Here is a 15,541-nt window from a genome sequence, read left to right on the forward strand (position 1 = left end):
CCTGGGAACATATGCCTAATTCCGAGTATAATTGACTAAAGTGGCTAAAATTGAGCACCTGCTTAAGTGCTTTGATGGCTTGGTGCCTAATGAAATATTAATCACAAATGGCAGCGAGCCATTACACCAAGAAGGTCTTATTTATCCTGAATTGATTTATATAATAATTAAGGTCTAGATAATCAGCCATAGTAGGAAGCCTGACAATGTTCTCATCTGAATCAGCACATTCCAGCAGTGCTGAACCCACAGTGAAACATTCCTGGCTCTAATTAACCTTGTCAGGGGTTTTATTTTGGAAAGGAGCTTGCAAAGTGGTGGTGCCACCCCAGCCACTGCTGTGCATTGAGCCTTGACTCTTAACACTTCTCCCAACTCTTCTATACATCACTTTTTCCGAGAGAAAAGTGGAATTTCGGCAAGACTTTGGCTGTGCATTCTTTACAATGTTATATAAATCAAGGTGCTAACAGCTTCAGTAAATGAGGTGAAATGTTACAATGACATGCAATAACAAAAATGGTGTTTTCATCAAAGATCGGTGTCACAAAATGAGGGTAACTTGGTATTACTATTCCCCCTTAAATTTTCTCCTACATTTTTGAGAAGCAAATTAAATATATTCAGATTAGCACCAAACCAAAGAGATTAGAAGAGAAAATGCACTCACATATTTTTTCTAATCTTTCTTTACTCAGCATTGCAACAATTTCTACTTCTACAGAATCAGATTAAAACAGGGCTGACTGCTCTGGCTTCTTGGTTTATCAGATTCCAATTAAAGAAGGCTGATGTTTTCCAAGGTATTTTAGTAAGTCAAAAATATTTTTTAATTAGGTCTGAACATCTTGCAAATAAAATATTGCACTACAATCCGATCAAATGGAATTAATATTTGTCAAATGCCATTTGGCACTTCCCAGCAAATGGGGACAGTCCTGCTGCCTGTGATGGTTTCAGATGTGTGGAACCACTGCCTGCCAAAGGCAGGACTGAGCAGAACTTGCACGTGTGCTGCATTTCCATCATTTACTCATCCATCTCAATCTGGCAGAACATTTTCATTTAAAAAGATGAGAGTTTGGACAATGTAACCTTATTAAAACAAGCTTTCACTGAGCTGCAAAAAACCCCCAACTCCTGCCTAAGGACAGTGGTTGATGTTACTGTTGTGCAGTGCTGATCTTTTTAGAAAAGGGAACAATTCTGGATGAATACCTGCTTTCAACCACTCTCCCACAGCAACACCATCTCAGGGCAGGAGCAGTTGCATTTCCATAATGTGGTACAAGAGCTCTGGGCAGTAAATGCAGCCCAGACAATGATGTGGATCTGCTGCAGCAGCTGTCCAGCCCTGACCACGCTGGGCTGGACTGGGAAAGCTGGGCCCAGGTGCACAGTGCCCAGTGCAGGGGCTCCTGAATGGGAAATTTCCAGCTGGACTCAACAGTGATTCCAACCAGATGAGACAAATCCAAGGAACACCTGTTAGCTTTGGGAAGAAGGGGAAAAAATTGGCACCATAATGTGGGATGAATCATCAGAATATAAAGGCAGGAACAGCATTAAAGGGAAAGAATGGATTTGCTTTCAGATCTGCGAGCGACACAAGAATATTTAATATTTGTCACATTCTTTCTAGAGGGACGGTGACTCATTTAGATCAGGATCCTTTCATAATTCAGCTTCAACTAAATTACAAAGGGAGCTCTCAAACAAAGAGCACATTAAAGATGGGTTTGAAGAAGACAGTGCTCCAAAGGAGCTCTGAGCCTGCACGCTCCCTCAGACAGCGTCAGGCCACAATAAATAGAGCTCATCAGGAGGAGCTGCTCATCGCAGCTCTGAACTCCCTGGAGCTTGAAGGCACCCATTCCAGACACGGTGATGCCTTTTGGGTGACCTAAAACCAGAGGGCAGACAGAGTGAAGGCAATAAAAAGCAGTTCTGTTGATTGAAGGCCCTTCAGGTACATCCAGGGCAGATCAAGCCCCCCAGGGCCTACACCCAAACTGCCCCACGGCTCACGGGTTTCACACTTTTATCACTTTGGGCCATTTGCACTTTGGGGGTTCATCCTCCAATTCCAGCTTCAGGTAATGAAGGCATTGAGCCCCAGTTTGCTGCCCCAACTCCCTTTTGTTTCCATCTCTGGGCCCTGGGGCAGTGAGGTGTCCTTGATTGCCAGGCCTGGAGAGGAATTGTTGTGTCTGCCCCAAATGGGACAGCAGCAGCTGGCACTGGGTGTGGAGCTCAGAGTTACACACTAAAGAACTGCAGGAATACAGATATATGAAGTATAAAAACTAAAAATCCTAAAGCATCATTCCCCTTCAGAGGCTTGACAAGGCCTCTACCTTGTTGAGTCTCTACACTAAATATCTACTAACAGATTGTATCTAACAACAGTATACCTCTAGCAGCAGTAAATATCTAACAACAGTGGTGTTTTATATTCCCCTGCAATGAGGAATGCAAAGGGGCCCAGTCCAGGCAGGATAAGGGTGGACATTTCCCTGGAAAGAGGATGGAAAACTCAGCAGAGCAAGAACAGGAGGGAGCTCAGTGCTGGGAAGGTCTTCACAGGGTCTGTTCCAATGTCTCACATGCACAGGTCAGAAACGAGAAGTATGGAAGGAGTTTTCACTAAGTTTTCCTTATCATGCCTAAAATCAAGACATTTCAAGCTCAGGGAAAGCTTTTAGCTCCAAGAAAATCTTGTTTCTAACTACCCTAACACTCTGAACCATAACGACAAACCCTGCAGAATAAAATCAAGACTATTTTAAACTTATGAGTCAGATTTTGTCTTCATTTCCACCAGAGAAGTAATTTGTTACTTCAAGTTAAGATATTTGCTTTACAGAACCTGCTATTATTCAGGCACTGTGTTACCTGAGCAATAACAAATTGCAGTGCAGATGGGGCAGCTCCTGACCTACTTCAGATCATCTCTGTCACGTCTCAGAGCTTTCAAACATCACCTGGAATGAAGCAGGTCAGTAAGAAATGGGCTGGGAAACGTTTAAGGTTGCCACAGAATCAATTGAGTGTGAATGAGAAGCCTTTTGGGACCTCTGTCTGTGCTGAGGTGGAATTCCTGCTTTGATCTTAAAAAACCCTTCTCAGACAAGTGGGGTAATGAAGACCATCAATAAAGAGGCCAAAACACCGTGGGCACCTTCTGGCAGAGATTCTGGAAAGGTTAATGGATGAAATGGAAATCCAGCTCCAGCCTGCCTCGTGTCTGCTGCATTCCCTCAACATCTGTGTTTGCAGGGAACAATTCCCTGCATAGGCTGGGTGGAGAGCTTCTGGGAAGCTGGTCTGGATAAAGCTATTATTAGCAAAGGGGAAAATAGGCTAAATAATAAATCATAAATAAATAATAAAATAAATAATAATACATAATATAATAAATAAAAATATATATTATTAAATAAATAATAAATAATATAATAAAGAATAAGTAAATAGGCATATAATATAATGTAATATTTTATAATAAATATTATTTCTTGATATATAATACTATATTTAATAATGTAATATAATATTGCATAAATATATAATTAATTAATTATTTACTGATGTAATAATAAATAAGTAAATAGGCTAAATAATATAATAAATAAATAATATAATAAATAATGATGTCATGTGGGTCAGCCATATCCTTGGTCTGCAAAACACTGGCAGAGACCCTGACAAGGAAAGTGGACGTGCTCTGTTTATCAAGTCAATGAACTGTGGACAATGTCCGCAGAAATTGTGTTAGGGCAGGATTTCAAACATTAACTCCTCAGAAAGAGTGGGAACACTGAAACATTGGATGGGCAAAGCAGCAGGGACAGGGACTGAGCAGTGCTGCCAGCACACAGCTCCAGTCACAGAATTCACAGAATCACTGGGTTGGAAGAGACCTTCAAAATCATCGAGTCCCACCCAGCCCCAACAGCTCAGCTAAACCCTGGCACCCAGTGCCTCATCCAGGCTTTGTTAAACACACCCAGGGATGGGGACTGCACCACCTCCCTGGGCAGCCATTCCACAACTTTATCACTCTTTCAATGAAAAAGTTTTTCCTGATATCCAACCTATCTATAACACCATTTCAGCAGACTTGGAAAACTCACCTGCTTCCCAAAGCTGAATTCTATTTATTTATTTACTTATTCTGCCTGTCTTTAGGAATGCTAGGTTGACAAGAGCACAGGACAGAAAACACTTGGTTTGCTCTGGATGTGTTTCCCCCTGATGTTCAAACCTCTTTTCTTGGCTTGGCTGGGGTAAAACAGCTCAGGACTGTCACTGTCCCAGCACAATCTCCTCCCAAAATAAGTGGCACAGTGGCATTTACCTGAGTGAAATGATCAGTTATGGAAATTCCTCCCTCCTGAGCCAGGTTTGTGCTGCCAGTGCCATTTCCCTGTCCCTGCACTCCCTTCACTCTTCCCACACCATCAACACAACTCCAGATGTTCCCATTACCCACAGACACCCCCAATCCTCTCCTGGACCCCACAGAGCTCTTGGCTTCACTCCACAGGTTAATTATGCATTTGCATAAATATTTATTTTCTTTAAAGGCTTCCATTCTGCTGCCTTTCTCTTTCATTACAAGTCCCCTGGTTCTTGTGCTGTAAGAGAGGCTCAGTGCAAGTGCCAGATTTACTTTTTGTGTGTGGCGATTCATTACTGGGATATCTCCACCGTGTGCCCTCTTTATGTCCCCTCTCTGCACTAAACCCTCCCAGAGTTTTAATTCTTCCCTCACACAGAAGCCATTCAAGCCATTTGCCATAATTAAAACAATTAATTTCTGGAAGGATCCAGGCTGCTACACAGAGAATTCAGAAAGGAGAGAGGAATAAGTTGAGAGGATCACTGAGCATCCTCCACCTACTGGGACTTTTTGGAAGCTTTTCCCTGCACACATTTCCATGCAGAGAAGCCCACTGCTCTCAGGGAACCCAGCTAATAATGTTTAAGTGTTTTAATAATCTGGTAAAGTGCAATGAATGTGTTTAATTTATTAAGAGTTTCTGTAGCAGCACTGCTGGGTTTGAATTCCTGCTTACAAGAATTTAAATTTATTGCTACAGCACTAACTTATGGGCCTGCTTTTCCCAGGAGCAGCAACTTGAGAAGAAAACTAAAAGGAAATTTTTTTTTATCCATGAGAATCTCTAGGACTCAGCACTAAAAATGTATTTACAATGAAACCGAGATAAAGCCTTTTTGTAGCTGAACTTTAGTCTATTAATATTTAACAGCACCAACATCTAATTAACATTTCAGCAGAGATGACCTTTCCAAGAAACAGGTATGTCTACATAAATATATATATTTTTTTTGGCTGATAAGATGGTATGGATGACATGTCCTTTAGGAGGGACTGAACTGCAAGGAACATTTTTTAAACCTTGTAAGGTTTTAAAAACCTCTAGTAAGTTCCTTACTAAATTGTAAATAACTGAGCTGGGACATCAATTCAATGATAGCCAGTTCTTTCTCTTCCTTCTCTCCAAGAATTTTGGAAAAGCCAGTTTGTGACACAAGACACGGCATCAATTCTGAGTGAAACACTCCTGGCTGCTCCGTCTTCAGCCCCTTTCCTGCTGCAATTCTGTGTCCCTTAATCCTTCTGTGTTCTCACAACAGCCCCGTGTTTCTGAAGTGACGTTTGTGTAATTGTTTGGAATCACATTTAGGAATATTAGTGAAAATGAACAGTGGATTGGCAGGGGAGAGGTGAGAGAACGTCCATCCCTGCACATGGAAGGGACAGACCACCCAAACCAGGACATGCCTCATTTCCACCTACCTTAATTCAGTAAAAAGCCAAAAAATAAAACAACCAAAAATCCTCTGCTGCTCTGCCTTGATAAATGTGATCAGTGAAATCTCAAGCCATGCCACAAAGAGCTGCACTCTGGTTAATTAGCCTGGCAGCCAGGGGAAATGCCCAGAAGGCTTTGATACCTCCCCTTTATTGCACTGAAAGGAAAGCAAGATGTTATTCACAAAGCACATCTAAAGGACAAGCAAAGCTTGTTTATCAGCCTCAGAGCCTCCCACCACTGCGCAGGGCCCTGATGATTCCCTTTATTAAACTCAGCTCTTCACCAAAGCCCCGCAGAGGGCTTGGATGGACCCTTAAATCAAATCCACGAGAGCTCCTGAAGCTTCTGAACAAAGCTGTGTTTCAGCTGGAGGATGTATTTATTTGTCTTGCTTTGTAACAGCTTCTCACAAAACAGCAAAGCCTTTGTTTGACCCTTTACTGAGATAAACTCCATTGAATTAGTTATTCTTTGGCCTGAAGAAAACTAATTACTCGACACGAACCCAAGACAAGAGACACTTTCTCCTTCCAAGGGCAAGCAGAGCCCACCCAGCTCAGCCAAGGCTCCTTTGGAAATGTTTAACATGGAACAAGAAGCTGAGCTCCATAATTCACTCCCTTCACACCCGGCTGCACAAGGAGCAGCAGCTCTGAACCAGCCCTGCCGAGCTTTGGGTGGCCACAAACAACAAACCAGAGAGGGGGGAACACTCACAATCACATCCTCTCTTCAAAGTGTTGGTATTTTAACCAGCTTTCTCTAAAAGACACAACTGACACAGAAAAACAGGGGAAAAAACAGTCTCCAAAAGCAAATCTGCATAATTTGTTATCCAACACGACTGTTGCTGCAGCCAGGTAAGAGATGCAGAATTTGTGTTTTATAAAAAGGCTGTGATTTAACTGCCTGCAGAAATAACGTGTTGCTTTCCCTTATTTTTTGTGGCTGGTTTGCTTTTGGGGTGGTCTGGCTTGTTTTGTTGCTCTGGGATTTGTTTTGTTGGGGTTTTTTTTTTGTAGAATGCAGGATGGTTGAATTAAATGTCCCACATGATAGATGAATAATGTCTGTTCCTCGTGGAATAAAACCACATCTGCACTTTGCACCTCCAGGTTCCTCCACCCTCACACCCAGCAGGGTCAGGATCTCCATCTCCAGCAGGAATCCAGCCTGGATTCCCTCTGGGATCAGCACTTTGCCTTGCATTTCTGTAAGCAGCCAACTTTTCTCCCCCCTGTTTTGATGACAATGGTTGTTGGGCTGTCCAGCCTCAGTTCCAGCTACAATAACCTTCTGGACAAAACATTTCATACCATTGCTCCTGCCAAAAATTTAATTGCATCCAACGATGCATCAGAAACAAAAGTGTTACCTAATGAATTTTTCCCTTAACTTTATCTTTCCTTCTTCACCAATTTCTCAAGGTTGCTGGAAGGCAGATCCTGCCTGACAAGTCACCAATACCCTGACTGCTGCTTTTGAGGGCTGCATCTCCTGATCCAGGCAGCAGTAAAACTCTCCAGGTTGTTCCCTGATTTGTTTTTGTGAATGATTATTAAAAGTTTGAGATGGTTCACACACAAAGATGGGCACCAGGCCAAGTTTCAGCCCAGCTGAAGCAAAGATCTGCTGGCAGACAGGGATGTGCTTCCCTGGAAAATTAAACCCAATGAAGTGCAGCAACTCTGGTGGCACCTGGGGACTGATGAGCACAGGAGCTGGACACCTGCCCAGATTTAACATCCGCCTACCTAAGGTTACAAACACACTTAAGTATCTTTTTACATCAAATCTCTTCATTTTTTCTTAAAAACTGAGTACTGATATAAAGTACTGGCCCAGCTGCTGTCCTGAATGTGGCCCTGAAGCCTTTGCTAAAGCAAATCCATCTTTGTGGATGCATTTTGCACATTTTGTGTTGACACCAAAGTGAGGTGTGCAGCCAACTGAGAGCTCCCTCAGTTTGTCACTCCTGACAAAGATAAGGAGCCTAGCTAAGATAGAAAACTGAGATTTCTAAGGAGCACAGAATAACAGAAAAGTGTGGACTGGGAGGTGCCGGGTTATCTCGGCTGTTTGAGGGGCCTGGAAAGGCCCGAGGTGGCCTTGGGGCAGCCCGCGTATCGAAGGACGAGAAGAGGCTTCAGTTCTTCTTTCGGTTTTTATGTTTATTAATTGTTTATCTAAAAGATTTTCTTTCAGCCGAACAGAGATCTGCTCAGCAGCCAGCCATGAGCACACTGTGCTGCCCTCCGGGCGGTCACCTATCTTTATACCCATTGTTACGTGTACAATATTTATCATTTTTCCCCAATACCATTTATTCTTATTGCCCGGTGCACTTTCAGTAATAACCAATCTAAAAGTGCCACCATGGCCAAAGAAGATGGAGGAGAAGAAGAAGAAGAAGAAGGACAGGACACGCCCCAATTCCTCCATCTTACTCCTCTAAACCCCCCTGTACAGAAATCCTAAACCCTGTGTCTCACCCTCTAATTAACCAATCCCTTCACCATTCACCCCGGTGAAGCCCTCCTGTCCTCATACAGGTGTCGTCTCCGTGTAGGATCAAAGTCCAGCCACCAGACACTTCTGGCAACATTCCAGGACTCCCGAGCCCCCCAAGGGTGGTCTCGGTGGCTCGGCATCTCAGGACTCAGATCCTGAGATCCCACAGGGAGGGACCTTAAAGCTGACCCAGTGCCACCCTGGCCATGGGCAGGGACACCTTCCACTGCTCCCAGCCCCATCCAACCTGGCCTTGGACAATTCCAGGGATCCAGGGGCAGCCACAGCTTCTCTGAGCACCTGTGCCAGGGCCTCCTCATCCTTACAGGGAGAGATTAAAGTGGGTTTGGAAAGAAATCCCAGAGCAGATGACATCAATCATCAGCAAGGTTTTGAGAGTGCTGTTTGTGGCTCTTTGAGCCGTGTTGAGCATCCGAGGTGTGAGACTGAACTTCCCCCTGGCATTGTGCGAGGTCACACGGGGAGCAGGCGAGAACCTGACCTTCCCAAAGCCCAGAATTCCAGCTGTGACATTTACACCGATGAAACATCCCCTGCTCCAAGCAAGACTTTTCCATTTATCCAACTGCCAAGTGTCAGGGCCTGACATGGAGCATTCCCCACTGCTGGCAGATCAGCAATTCCCTGCCCAGCACACGGGCGTGGAGTGCTCTGTTTGCCATGAACTCTAACAGGATGGCAACCCAGGGGGCCTGGGGCGTGTAAAACAACACAAGAACCCCACAACAAACATTAAATTCCTGTCATTTCTGCCCTCACTGCAATCAGGGTCAGGCCACTGACATGATTTTTCAGAACGCTGCCTCGGAGCTCTCCATGGGCAGGACAGCAGAATCCAGCTACAAATCCATCAATTGTACACTGCCAGGTAAATTCCTACCTCTTTCCTCTCCCTTCCGCTCTAATATGCACCTCTATTATGTTTAAAAAACAAAATAAAAGTGTTCTCAGCAGCACTAAACAGCTGATGTGATACTCACAGAGCTCCTCTGAGAATTCCCTTTCCAGAATGTTTTGCAGCACGACTCTAACACTGATTCCCAAAGACAGCTATTTTAGTTTTTCAGCATAATGCTGGGGTTGTTTTAAAATACCAGAGTGATTTCTGGTCTGGGGAAAATGTCATTAAGTATTGCCCTTTCCTGCTCACCTCTGATGAGATCAGAATGGGCACAGGCAAAGCCCTCGTTGCTCCTGCCCACAAATCAATATTTACTGCAGCACAGAAGGAGGGACAGAGGAGAAAAGACAAAACCCCTCCATTTCCAATAACAACTTTCCTTCCTCACCCCTGTTCTTCCAGGTGCTGTTCATTAAGAGCGAGTGAACAACTCCTGATGGCTCAGCTGTGCTGCCAGAAGAACTGCAGCAAACGGAGCGCTCTCATTTGTTACTCAGCTCACCTTCACCACGCTCCCTCTGTGCAGAGGAGAACATATGTGGCCCGAAGTTTAGAGTCCGGCTGCTGAGGGCGAAAGGCCGACGCCCCTCTGCAATTCCTGGCCAGCGCCCTTCGGCGTCTGAGGGCCTCGGGCTGTGCTGGCTGCGGACTGGCTCACACCGCTGGTATTGGGGAGGAACGGAGCTGACCATTTCCCGGGGGTTAAACATCGGTTTATTGAAGGTGATGCCGGATCCAAACACCGGAAAACCAACCGGGAAAAAGTTTTTGTTTTTTTTTCATAGGGGGTGCAAACAGGATTATAAAGGAGGGGGGTGGGTACAGGCGGAGCCAATTGGGAAAGGTGAGGGGATGAACTTCACAGAACTGACACTCCATGGAGACCAATAATCAAAAGGTAAAGGAGGTGTCCTGGGACCCCAGCCAACCACCATCTCCAGAGAGGAGAAGGTTCTCAAAACCTGGGAGGAGAAAGGGGGTGATTGACTGGACAGGGAGGAAACAACTTTCACTGATAAGGGAAACCAGGGGAGGAGCAATTACACATCGGCAACTATGAATAGCGGTTACTATGGCAACTTAGCTGACAGGCTAGCAGTGGCGGGAAAAACTGGGGGAACGAAACCATTTTACACATAATAGGGGAGAACAATACATAAATTGGGGGAATAACACAAGAAACTTAACAACACACTACCACACCTCTGCTCTTCTCCCATTCCGAACACGGATCTGCAGCCACCTCCAACACCCCTTCAGGCATCCAGCAGAGCAAGAGTTGTTAGCGTTGTTTTTGTAATTGTTCCACGCTCCTTTAGAGCTGGATGCCAGCTACACCTCAAGGAGACCAAAGCAAATGCAGCGAGAGGGGCAGCAGTGACTCCTGAGCTCCAGAAGTCAAGAGTTCAACTCACAGGAAGGAACTCGTCTGGTCTTCCTTGGAAGTTGGTGGTTTAAAAATTTTACACTGAATTTTCTGGACATTGTGGCTGCAAAGTCTTCTGAACACCCACCATTCCCTCCTAGCATCTTTTCTTTGGGTTCTGATGGAAAATTAATTAAATCCCGCAAATTTATGACCCACAGGTGATTTTCAGCCCTGAAATCTCACTGCTGCTCTGGACAAATTATTGAGGTCTAGACATTGCAACCTGTGCAATTTCTCAATTTAATTTATTTTTGATAAACCTTTACCATGCTACCTGAATTCTCATGTTCTTGCAGACAATTCAACAGAGTCACCCTGAAACAGCAATGCTGATTTTCTGACTGGAACCCCAAAGAATGGGGTCAATGGGGTCAGGCCAGAATTTCCCTGCATATGAAGAAAAACTGGGGATTTTTGGGAATCTCCAGCCATTACTGATCCCTGTGAGATCATTTTGCTATGTTAATACTTCTGCAATTTTTTCTTACATTCCATTTTTCATTTAGGCCATTTTTTTCCTTTTAATAATGTTTTAAGCCTTTTTCTCTTTCTTTTGTATTGACTACTGTAAATCCCCAATCTGCATTTTTAAAAATTATTGCTTGCCTTTTTTTTTGTTTTGCATTTGTCTACCAATTATTCAAATGAAGGCCAAATTCCCTTTATCTTCCATTATCATTCTAGAATCAGCCTTGCTGTCAGCACTGTCAGTGCCAGGAATAATTCCATTACTCCTCCAAAAAACACCCCTGAATCCAGATAAACCAGTACATCAGAAATCCCTGTAAAAAATATCCATTTTTTTCTGTCCATTTTGTCCATTGATTGTTTTGGGCTTGAACAAATTAAAATCACCTGGATATAAAAATATCATGATGAAAGCCTGGCACAAAGAAGTGCTAATTTTGCCTAAAACTGACCCACAGTAATAACAGATGGATTTTATGTTCTTTATTAGTGATTTTCAGGGTCCAGCCCATGTGCTATGGGAATTTTTTTTTTTTCACTTCAGAATTCGACTGATTCTGAGATTCCTCACTAAATATTGCAATTTCAGAAAGAATCATGGAATCACTGATGTTGGGAAATGTCCGGTTTATCTCGGCTGTTTGAAGGGCCTGGAAAGGCCCGAGGTGGCCTTGGGGCAGCCCGCGTATCGAAGGACGAGAAGAGGCTTCAGTTCTTCTTTCGGTTTTTATGTTTATTAATTGTTTATCTAAAAGATTTTCTTTCAGCCGAACAGAGATCTGCTCAGCAGCCAGCCATGAGCACACTGTCTGCCCTCCGGGGCAGCCACGTATCTTTATACCCATGGTTACGTGTACAATATTTATCATTTTTCCCCAATACCATTTATTCTTATAACTCGGTGCACTCTCAGTAATAACCAATCCAAAAATGCCACCATGGCCAAAGAAGATGGAGGAGAAGAGGAAGAAGAAGGAGGACAGGACACGCCCCAATTCCTCCATCTTACTTCTCTAAACCCCCCTGTACAGAAATCCTAAACCCTGTGTCTCACCCTCTAATTAACCAATCCCTTCACCATTCACCCCGGTGAAACCCTCCTATCCTCATACAGGTGTCGTCTCCTGTGTAGGATCAAAGTCCAGCCACCAGACACTTCTGGAACATTCCAGGACTCCCGAGCCCCCCAAGGTGGTCTCGGTGGCTCAGCATCTCAGGACTGAGATCCTGAGATCCGACAGGGAAAGACCTTTGAGCTCAAGTCCAACTGTCCACCACCAAACCACATCCTCAAGTGCCACATCACATGGGTTTTGGTTTTTTTTTGATCATTTCAAGGATGGAAACTCCACCATTCCACTGAGCTGCCTGTTCCAATGCTTGACAACCTCTCTACATGGAAACTTTTCCTAATATCCGCTTTTCCTGATGCAACTGAGCCCATTTCACACTCACAGGGAGAGAAGCACAGCATTGCCATCCATTATCAGAGTGCTCATGTTCACATTTTTGTGGTTCTTAAGCAAAATGTTGTGTTTAAGGTGAAAGTCCTCCACTTTCACCTTGCCCACTATCAAGACAGAATCTGAGGATCTGCCCTCAGCTCCACAAATGGGATTTCTGACACTGGCACCACCCAGAGCCCACAAAGAGAAACCCCTAAATCCCAAATATCAGAGCAGCTGAAAACAACTCCCAAAAGAAGAAACAATTTATAGGGCTGCTGCAAGTATTAACTCATTTTCTCGCATGAGGTAATCAGCTTGTCTAAAATATTTCATCCCTACCCACAGAATCTATTTTTTTTCTTGGCCTTTCCAGTGCCTCCCATGGCAGCAGGGTAATTTAATGCTGCTTGAAATCTTCTGTGACCTGGGGCTCCAGCACCAGCTGAGCAGCTGCTTTGTGTGATTCCAAAGTTTTGCTAAATTTACAGCACCAACACCGAGGATTTACCTTCATTATCCTTTTTTCTTTCCTTTAATTTTGCAGTGTACCTCTAATAAAAATACTTTAGCCAGTAAACCACCCTGTGCTGCACCACTGTAGGTTTAAAACATCAAAAAAACCTGAAAATTAGGGAAAAGTCTGTGCTGTTCCCAATTCCTTCACACCCCTCATGTCCTGGTTCTCACCTCTGCACATTACCAGCCTTGAAGCACATTTGTGTGTGTGTGTGTTTTCTTTTTCTGGCAGCTAAACAAACAAAGCACACACATTAATTTTAATGAGCACCTCAAGGTTTTTTCTCTAAAAGAACTCTGAAGAATATTTAATAGCTGAGATAAACACTCCATTAAGGTAAGGAGGTTGTTGAACATTACAGTTCCTTAAATATTGTCCCTGTGGAGATCACAGTGATCATTAAAATATTGTACCCATGGAAAAAAGAGAGAAACAACTGAGTGCAGCTGGTGGGGGAGAAGATGTGAGTGAAAAATTTGTGTTGGGACAATGGGGTCAGGCCAGAATTTCCCTGCATATGAGGAAAAACTGGGGGTTTTTTTTGAGAATCTCCAGCCAATTCTGCCCCAACCCCAGACCCCTTTGAAGTTAATTCTTATTAAATTTTGCCTCTTACAAGGCCACTATGTCCATATAACACTGGTTAAAAGGTGTTGAGACTGAGTAATTTTAAAGCAGCAAATTCTTATCACAGCCTGTTTAGGGAAAGTGACTTTAATGAAAGGAAAAAAAAAAAAAATCCTGAGCCAAAATAATTCAATTCATCAGAAATTCCACAGATTTTCCATTACTTTTAACTCCCCTTCTGTGGGTCAGCTCTCACTTTTGAGCTCCTACACAGAATAAACTATGCACTGTTAGAAGTTTAAAAAAACTTCTAAAAACATTGAAAACGTTCATTTTATGTGCTAGGCAAAGATGCAAAAGTGAGGCAAAATGCCAAAGCAGAAATGGCATAAAAATAGCCAACAATTTTTTAATCTGCAGAGCCTTTTACCTCCACTACCAGCTGAACCATCTGTTCTGCAGTTGTTCAGGTCTGCAGGAAGAAGGGTGTAAAAGCTCAAATGTTGTGCTGTTTAAAGCTTTGACAATCTGCTGGCTAATGAAGTTGCATAATAAATAAGTAATAATAACCATAATGATTTCTTTTTAACAGTGCAACCAAAATAAACCTGCAAAACAAATTAAAGATGAAAAGAGAAGGTTTGATGGCTGAGTATGTCTTCAAAACAAGTCTGATGTTCTCCAGCTCCTGGGCAGGTTCCTAATAAATTAATGGGTCCCTTATCCTGCTGTCCCTTATCCTCAGGAATTCCTCATGGGGGAGGAAGGCAGGATTTATTTTACACCTTGAGACTTTGGTTTTGCCTTTCCCCAATAAAAACTTCCTCAAGAACCCCCAAAACTCATTTACTCCTGCCATGCCTCGATGTCCCTGATGCCTCAGGTTTAGCTTTTCTATGTTTCACATTCTGTGCTGCTTTAGTGTGTGGGTCTGGGTTCACATTCTGGGATGGTGAGCTCTGTGCACAGAGCAGGGAGACAAAACAATTCCTGCTCCAGCTGGGCACCAAGGACAAATGACCCAAATCTCAGCCCAGGAGCACAAACCCCGTGGGCTGCAGAGAGAAAAACAAGCAGGGTGGGACTGCCTGGGCTAAAGCTGGGATGGGACAATGAACTGCAAGGTGCAAATGGAGCAGAACTGATCCCAGGGACAGAGCCCGGGAGCGCTCGTGCATTTTGGGGCCATTTTGGGTCATCTTGGGTGCAGCCCTGGCTGGGCTCTGGTGCTGCCCAAGGTGGATCCATGGAGGAGATGCTTTGGATAAATCCCTGCTTTATTCTGGGACTCTGCCCAGCCTCTGCTCCAGGGCAGCCTGCACAAGGCATCAGCACCAGGTAAAGGGGATAAAGGCATGGGAAGCTGGGAGGATCCACAAGGATGGATCATCTCCCCTGGGACCATGCAGATGAGGAGAAAGGTGACAAGGGTGGCTAACACCACATTCACTCCCCAGATAATCCTGGCAGGCTCAGGCAGGGTCACAGCCCAGCAGCTGGAGCAGGGCCCAGCTCAGCAGATCCTGCTGCTCCAGCTGTGGGAATGTTCCACCTGAACAGGAATAACCACAGGGATCCCTCCATGCAGGACCTGCTCAGATCCCTTCCAGCCATGTACCCAGGGATTTCACTGCTAACACAACACCCATACTAAAAATTGCTTTATGCACCTCCTGCCACTTTTAGGCTTCCAAATACCCCACCAAATCTGGGCTAGAAGAACTCCCAGACTAAAGATTCAATAAATAAGTAGCATTTATTTTGTTATTCAATAAAATATATAGACTGGCAGACTGGATATTCAATCAAAACCCTACAGCTTGTTAGACCATG

The sequence above is a fragment of the Zonotrichia leucophrys genome, chromosome 9 (assembly GCF_028769735.1).
Source record: "Zonotrichia leucophrys gambelii isolate GWCS_2022_RI chromosome 9, RI_Zleu_2.0, whole genome shotgun sequence".
Classification (NCBI taxonomy): Eukaryota; Metazoa; Chordata; class Aves; order Passeriformes; family Passerellidae; genus Zonotrichia; species Zonotrichia leucophrys.